The following is an 8,897-nucleotide window of genomic DNA, read 5'->3' on the forward strand; positions in this document are numbered from 1 at the left end:
TACCCGCTGCAGGTCACCGAAGACAGGCACGTCATCAACACCAATAAGTCTCCCCACAATACGGCAATAAGAAGGCTTGGATTCGGTTTGCCTGATTGGTAGGGCTTGTAAGCACCTGCAGGCAGTTCTAGCAGAGCAGAGCATGCGCTGCAGGGCACCGAACACAGGCACGCATCAGCGCCTAAAAACCTCCTCACAACATGGCGAAGAGAGGACCCGGATTCGGTTTGCCTGACTGGTAGGGCTTGTAAGCACCTGTGGGCAACTCTAGCAAGCAGAGCAGAGTGTGTGCTGTGGGGCACCGAAGACAGGCGCGTATCAATGCCAAAAATAAAAAGAAAGGGGGATCTGTGGGGAGCAACTGGGAGCAACTCGGACTGGACTAAGTTACTGGAATTAAGACTTATTCTATGCATCTGCTTTCCCACAATATGGCGCTGAGAAGGGAGAAACAGCTTCTACACAGCTGCCTCCAGTTCAACCAATAAACTGTAGGACCTGTTCCTGATTGGAGGAGAGCAGCGTACTCGGCGTGTGGGTAGCAGAGTTGGGATTGGTGGAAGAGGACTATAAAGGAGGAGAGAGACAACATGCACCAGGAACATCTATCTGAAGGAACACCTGTGCAGCCCCCGAGAGAGCCGGCCGGCAGTGTGCCACTCCCCCGCGGAAGTGGGGAATGTGGCTAGGGGGAACCGCCCTTCCACGGAGGTGGAAGGGACGGCAGCCAACCTGGGAAGAACCAGCAGCAAACCCGGGGAGGGCCGAGCAGATGAAAGAACAGCGCAGGGTCCTGTGTCGTTCCTCCACGAAGACGGGGAGCGACACTCTCTCTCTGTCTCTCTCTCTCACTGTCTAACTCTGCCTGTCAAAAAAAAAAAAAAAGAAAAAAAGAAAGCGAGTTGGAGAATAGTGAATAGCAAGCTTTAAAGAAAAGATTTTTTTATTTGAAAGGCAGTTACAGAGAAGGAGAGAGAGAGGGAGAGAGGAAGAGAGGGAGAGAGGAAGAGAGAGAGAGATACCTTCCATCTGCTGGTCCACTCCCCAAAGGGCTGGAATGGACAGGGCTGGGGCAGGACAAAGCCAGGAGCCTGGAACTCCATCCTGGTCGCCCAGTAATGTTAGAGACCCAAGCGCTTGGGCCGCCTCCTGCTGCTTTCCCAGGCCATAGCAGGGAGCTGGACTGGAAGTGGAGCGGCTGTAATCAGCCTCACCTCAGTGATTTGAGATTTTAGAGATTCCGACCTTTTGGTCATGAACCATCCAGAATCATGGTGTTTGGGATTGTGTCTTTTGGGATTACAGCCCAAACTCAGGGCTCCAATAGTCTAAGGGCTGCCAATGACAGTGTGTCCTCACACGTTCATTAGGGCACTTCACCAGGACCAACCCACTGCTTCTTCCCGTGTGAACTGTGATGCAGAACCCAGCATGGCGCCGGCACTGTGGCGTAGCTGGTAAAGCCTACTATGCCATAGCACCAGCCCCTCAAATAAGTAAATCTTAAAAAGTAAAATCAAATTGTAAAGCCTCAAGCCCTTAAAGTCTAATACCTGGAAAACACAATTCTAGGAAAAAAATAAGAAGTTACTTAATGGCACTTATTTTAAAAGGGGGATTTATCTGAGAAACATAAAAACAGAATACTTCGGGGATAATTTTATACAGTAAAATCAGCTATAATAGCATATTTTTGTGAGCATAAACAGGTGTATTAATGACAGTCCCATGGGGATAACAGTCATCAGCTAATATATCATAAATAAACAGGTCAAAATGCAAATGGATAAACGCCTATCATGGGGTGGGGAATTGTGCACAGCCAAGCTTGTAACCGCCGTCTCTGGGATGCCTCAGCACACAACCTGAGTTTTTCCAGTAAAAGCACTCAGACCACCATGGTCCCCACCACACATGCAGCCCCTCAAAGAGCCAGGATCACAAGGAATTTTATTTTTCACAAACACAGATGTACAAAAAGGACACTTCCTTCACAGAGGGAGCTGCGTGCACACAGCACCTCCACACTAAGTCGGTGCTGAGGCCACGCCCTTTCCCAGGGTCCCATCCGCAAAAAGAGATGCACGAAATAAATTAGAATTCCCCAAGGTCTTCACACAGTTTACCTCTGAGTGTTGGATAGGATGCGACGATGGAAGGCAAAACCAGTGGTGTCATAAAATCAACGCTGACAATTTAAAATAATGGGCAGACAACTTTCAAAAGGCAAAAAGAAAAACCCATGAAAATAAAAAACCTGTAAAGAAAATTCCAGAAATGAGAAGGCATCTTGGGGAATAAGTGACGGGCAGCGGTCCTTAGGAGCACACAGCCACTGCTGTAGCTTGCAGTCGCGTTGCAGGGAGTAGCCGCTTGCTCTTCATTCGGGGCGCGGCTATCCCGGTGTACGCGGTCACATCCGTTTTTAGGTGGCGCTCCTTTTGGTGGAGTCATTCTGGGGCTTGATCCTCACTGACTCGAATGTTGCCCAGTCAGGTTCCCGGCTCCTGCACCAGGCTTCTGTGCCGTCTTGCACACTTGCATGGGGTCTCGTGCAGAGCGCAGATTTAGCCGAAATAACCCTGGTGACCGCGTCGCGATACCACATGTGTCTGCTGCTTCTCCCACGGTTGTGTTGGGACTGCTCACTGCTTGGTTGGAGTCCCGGGCAACGCGGCTCTAATTCCGTCAAAGCCCCTGGAATTCCTTCAGCTGGGAGGAACACCAGTGCAGGTGAGCACATGATCAACTGAAGATTCAACGCTGCCCTATCGCGCGCATCTACCCCTTCCCTGGAAGTGTGTTCTCTACCTCTTTAACTATCAGTTTAATGTTTCTTTTCCTTAAAAGAATTATTTATTTCCTTATTTGAAAGTCAGCATTACAGAGAGAGAGGAAGAAACAGAGAGAAAGAGACAGAGAGAGAGACAGAGAGAGAGAGCGCACACACACACACACACACACACAGAGCGATCTTCATCTTCCATTCGCCGAGGCCCCTTGGTGCTGTCACTGGGCGCCATGCCATGCTTCGTCTCTGTTTTATCTTTGCAAGCTGACCTTGGGGGAACGGGCAGCATGCCCACTGTGCCCCACCTCAGGTCTGAACAGAGAGGAAAGCTCACTCCCAAGTTAGGTTCTAAAAAGCCTGTGCCTTCCGTCTCGTGGCGTGAGCTCATGGGCAGACCCTCCCCAGGCACAGCTCCAGACGCGCCTGCGGGCCTTGGATGGCTGCTCTGCTGAGACCGCCTGAGACCTTGAGCGCGAGGCTCTCGACGCAGTCATCGTCCGGATCCCGGCCCTGTGGAAACCGTGAGACGATGCATCCCTGCTGTGTAGCCGGCAGACTTGCAGGCAACGTGCTGCATAGCCAGGGATAACCGCAGCCCGGCCAAGAGGACACGTGTGAGACTGACGTGCAATTTCTGACTCGTGCCGTTAGAGCGACACGCCTCCCCGTGCCCCTTCCTTGTCTGCCTGTTGGTTAGGACATCACTGGGAAATGCCACTGGTCCCTGGGCACAAGGGAGACCTCAAGGCTGGCCACGAGGAAGGGCAGAAGGAGCCTGGAGCCTGGCCTCTGATATCACACCAGCTGATACCGTCACGCGGGAGAGAGGCAGTGGTGAGCCACGGCAGCTTCCCACTCCAGGCGCGGTGCTGAGTGTCGGCCACCACCAAGGCTCCTGTTGGGTCTGTTGGGTGGGGAAGCTCCAGACAGCACAGGTCTTTGACGCATGCCCCTTGAGAGAAGCTGAGCCCACTCCTAGGACTGAAGGCGGACCACGAGCTGCTTTCCTGGGGCTGGAGCGGTGGTGTAGCAGGGTAAGTCTCCACCCGCAATGCTGGCCTCCCGATGGCAGCCGGCGCGTGCTCCAGCCGCTCCCTTTCTAATCAGCTCCCTGCTGATGTGTCTAGCAAAGCAGCAGAAGGTGGTCCCACGGGGGCCCCTGCTGCCCACGTGGGAGACCCAGACAGAGCCCCTGACTCCTGGCTTCAGCCTGACTGTTGTGGCCATTTGGGGAGTGAACCAGCAGGTGGAAGACCTCTCTCTCTCTCTCTCTCTCATCTCTGTGACTCTGCCTTTCAAATGAAAAAATGCATCTTTCGCTGTAAGAGTTGCTCTCTTTCCTCACGGTGGCGGGAATTCCTTGGGAATGAAGCGAAGGCTGGATCTGGGAAGGTCGGGAGGAGACCTGGGACGGGACCGACGCCCTTGGCAGCCGGGCAGGCAGCCTGACGCTTGCGTTCCGAGTCACAAAATCTTCTGTGGATCAGGCTAAATGGCTCTTTTCAAAAAGGAAAAAAAAAAAGCGGGGGGGGGGAGCTCTTGTTTATGCTTAACTGTAAGAAAGAGACACTTTGGACGCGTCACAAACGTGCAGTCACACAGGACGCGGCCCCGGCTGCCCGAGAGGATCCCTCTGAGACGCCTCTGTGAGAGGCCGGCTCCCTGAGGGTGAAGAATGAACTGCGGGCGGTGCCGTTCCCGGCAGAGTTATGGGCTGCCCGGGACACGCGGCCTGCGCTGGAGCTGGGCTGTGCTTCCCTAATCCCCAAACGCAGGGCTGCAGGGTTCACAAGGCTGAGACAGGACAGACGTGCATGGCTGCACTGGCCCGGGCCGACGCAAGCCCACGCCGTCGGGACCAAGCCCAGTTTCACTTCTGATTTATCCCCGGCTGTGTGCATGCTGACTGTAGAAAAACAAACTAAACACCAGCGCAACAAATAAATGGAAACCAACCCATCAGACCCAAAAGACTCCAGAAGCGGGAATCATCTCTCTGCATGGAATCTGAAGCCAGCATTATAAAGGCTTGGGTTTTTTTTTTTTCTTTTCTAAACTATTCTATTTAATTCAATGTCAGTTCAGGTAAACATCTACACAGAATTTGAGGAGAACTCAACTCAATTATTATAATGTTGAGCTGGAAAACAAATATTTGAAAATGAGAAAATTTTGGAAAAGAATGAGAGAAGACTTGTATAAATGAAATGTGTTCCTGCAGCCATAAAACAGTTATAGTAATAAAAACAGTGACCCTGGCCTGGGACTAGACTGGCAGATTCATGGCCTGGAAGAGAGAATCCAGAAATAGCCTCACACAGACCTGGAAATGCATTGCCAAAGAAAGACACCTTGCAAAAAAAACAAGAGAACCACTTTTGAAGAACGCGGCAAGGATGTGAAGAGACTTCACCCAGTGAGATCCAAGGCTGGCAGATGAACCCACGAGCAGATCCCAGCACCAGTCGTCCGGGAAGTGCAAACAAAAACCACAGGCAGGTACCCACCTAGACCAGCTTCAGGGAACAGACACCAGAGCCACTCTACCGAAAATACTCCTGCGAAGAGAGTGGAGCCACGGTCTGCTGTGTTTGCATATGGACAGAGAGCAAAGGGCTGAGACAACCCACTGGCAGTCACTGTGTCTGGACAGGCAGCAGAAGATGGTTCAAGTGCCTGGGCCTCTGCCACCCACATGGAGACCTGGATGGAGCTCCCGGCTCCCAGCTTCAGCCTGGTCCAGCCTGGGCCATTGCAGCCATTTGGGGAATAAACCAGCCGATGGAAGATCTCTCTCTCTTTCTCCCCCACGCTGTCACTTTATTTTTTCGAATAAGCAAATCTTTCAGAAGATCTAGGAGCAGTCGGGTTTAGAAACCGGGCAGTTTCATGTGCGGTTCGCGGGACTGGAAAGTTTGGTGGCAACACTGAGGAAATGCGCGCACTTGGGGCACTGCAAGGCAGCCCTGTGGCAACGGCGAGATGGCAGCTCTTGCCGTCTGTGAGCCTGTGCCTCGCTAGGGTTCTCTGCGCCCTCCAGGTGGGGAACGTAATTCTCTCACCGGACCCCTCCCCCATGTGCCCTTCAGTCATAAAGAGGGGGCTGGTGGAACAGTCATTACAGATTTTTAATATTTATATTATTTTATTTGAAAGGCAGAGTTACAGAGAGGAAGGGAGAGACAGAGAGGGAGAGAGAGAGAGAGAGAGAGAGAGAGAGAGAGAGATCTTCCATCTGCTGGTTCACTCCCCCAAATGGCCAAAATGGCCAGAGCTGGGCGGATGCGAAACCAGGAGCCAGGAGCTTCTTCCGGGCCTCCCATGTGGGTGCAGGGACCCAGGCGCTTGGACCATCCTCTGCTGCTTTCCCAGGTGCATTAGCAGGGAGCTGCATGGGAAGTGGAGTAGCTGGGACTCGAACCCATGCCCATATGGGATGCTGGCACTGCAGGTGGCGACTTAACCCAGGACACCACAGTGCCGGCCCCTTCAGTCCTTAAATTTGAACAGAGGTTTCTGTCTGAGGGAGTTAGAGTTTGGGTCTCTGGAATTTCTGTGCTGCTTGAGGGCTTTGAAACAATGAACAGTGATTGCGATCAAGAATACCAACACTAACTGCAAACCTCGTTGCAAAGCAAAGCTCTCTGTAAGTCAGCTTGACCTACAGACAGAAGCCTGGCATGAAGTAGACATTCCGAGTATCCGAGGGAGTTGACAGAGGAAGATACAAAGGGACTGGCATGTGACCCTGTGGGTACATCTCTGCCGGGTTGGAGGGCCTGGTTCAAGTCCACACTCCAGCTCTGCTCCTGACTCAGGCTTCTGCTGACGCGCATCCTGGGAGGCAGCGGGTGGTGCTCAGGTCCTAGAGGCCCTGCACCCGCGTGGAGACCTGGACTGACCAGACTGACAGCCCTGCACCCGCGTGGAGACCTGGACTGACCAGACTGAGAGGCCCTGCACCCGCGTGGAGACCTGGACTGACCAGACTGAGAGGCCCTGCACCCGCGTGGAGACCTGGACTGACCAGACTGACAGCCCTGCACCCGCGTGGAGACCTGGACTGACCAGACTGGCAGCCCTGGCTGATGCAGGCATTTGGGAAGTGAGGACCCGTGGATGGGAGATTCTCTCTCTCTCTCTCTCTCTCTCTCTCTCTCCCCTCCTCTCCTCCCCTCTCCTTCTCTCTCTCTCTCTCTCTCCCTCCCTCCCTCCCCTCCCCTCCCCTCCCCTCCCCTCTCCTTCTCTCTCTCTCTTCCCTCCTCTCCTCTCCTCCCCTCCCCTCCCCTCTCCTCCCCTTCTCTCTCTCTCTCCTCCCTCCTCTCCTCTCCTCCCCTACCCTCCCCACCCCTTTCTCTCTTTCTCTCCTCCCTCCTCCCCTTCCCTCCCCTCCCCTCCCCTTCTCTCTCTCTCTTCCCTCCTCTCCTCCCCTCCCCTTTCCTCCCCTTCTCTCTCTCTCTCTTCCCTCCTCTCCTCTCCTCCCCTCCCCTCTCCTCCCTCTCCCCTCCCCTCTCCTCCCCTTCTCTCTCTCTCTCCTCCCTCCTCCCCTTCCCTCCCCTCCCCTCCCCTTCTCTCTCTCTCTTCCCTCCTCTCCTCCCCTCCCCTCCCCTCTCCTCCCCTTCTCTCTCTCTCTTCCCTCCTCCCCTCCCCTCTCCTCCTCTTCTCTCTCTCTCTCTTCCCTCCTCTCTTCTCCTCCCCTTCTCTCTTCTCTCTCTCTCTCTCTCTCTCTCTCCCTCCCCCTCCCTTCTTACCTTTCAAATAAAGAGATAAGGGTTCAGCCTCTCTGGCTTGCTGGCTTTGTGACACGGGATGCAGGATCAGCCTCCGTAAGTCTCAGCTTCCTCACCTGCACCTGCAGGATGGAGAAGGTGACATCCACTTGGCTCACTGACTACACGCAGCTGTTACATGGGATGAACATAAAATCACTTTGCTTTGGTCTTTGAAGTAACGCTAGGAAAAGTTACCTTGGACACCCAGAAGACTCTGGGGTTCTGAGAGAGTAACTTTTCCTGGAGTCCCATTGTCACTAGTGTAACCCATACGTAAACTACAGAGCAGACGCCACACTCTGAGGAGGGTGACACTCGCCCATCAGCAGGTGTGTGTCAGACCCTGAGTGATTCCTGTGCGCATCAAAGTGGGGGCAGCAAGATTTTTCAGGACACAGTCTAAATTCAAGTATGCAGAAATCTGCAGAAATGAAGAGAAGTTTCATTTATTATTTTGAAAGGGAGGGAGGGGGGGAGAGACAGAGAGAGAGAGGGAGGGAGAGGGAGAGAGAGGGAGAGAGAGGGATGGAGGGAGGGGGGAGAGAGAGAGAGAGAGAGAGAGAGAGAGAGAGAGAGAGAATCTTCCACCTTTCTGGTTCACTCCCCAAATGTCTGCAGGAGTCCAAAGCCAGGAACTCCATCTGGGTCTCTCACGTGAGTGGCAGGGGCCCAAGACTTGGGTCATCTTCTACTTCTCCCCGGCCATCAGCAGGGAGCTGGATCAGAAGCACAGCAGCCGGGACTCAAACTGGCACTCCCGTGGGTGCCAGCCTGGCACGAGGTGCCAGCTCAACCCGCTGTGCCCCTCAGTAGGACTTTCTCGGGGCAGTAAGATGACCGAGCGCACTGCCACGCTTCACCCTGCACGATGGAGAGTGGTTGGACTCGGTGCAACTCACACGTTTTCCCCGGGGAGCTCCTTTCCCACACCACCAGTGGACATGAAGGAACTGAACTCCTGAGTGAAGTCCAGAGGGCTTCGGCGACCCTCAGTGCTGCAGTTCTTGCCTCCCCAGCCTCCCCAGCCCAGCCTCCTCCCAGTGCCGGGCAATGGATGTGCTCTCTCACGAGACGAGTTCTCGCTTTGCCACATGGTGTGTCTCTGGGCTGCGTCTCTCGCCCTGCACAGCTGTGTGGAGATGCATGCAGACCCTTAGCAGATGGCCAGCCGTTCGCCTCCTTTTTGTTGCTCAGTGAGCTCCTATTACTGGATAAACAGCACTTTGTGGCCCCTCTACCCGTTAGCAGGGAGCTGGAGTGCAAGTGGAGCCGCTGGGACTCGAACCAGGGCTCCTACAGGAAGCCTGCATCATAGGCAGCTGCTCAACCCACAA

Source organism: Oryctolagus cuniculus, chromosome 5 (assembly GCF_964237555.1).
Source record: "Oryctolagus cuniculus chromosome 5, mOryCun1.1, whole genome shotgun sequence".
NCBI classification, from domain to species: Eukaryota; Metazoa; Chordata; class Mammalia; order Lagomorpha; family Leporidae; genus Oryctolagus; species Oryctolagus cuniculus.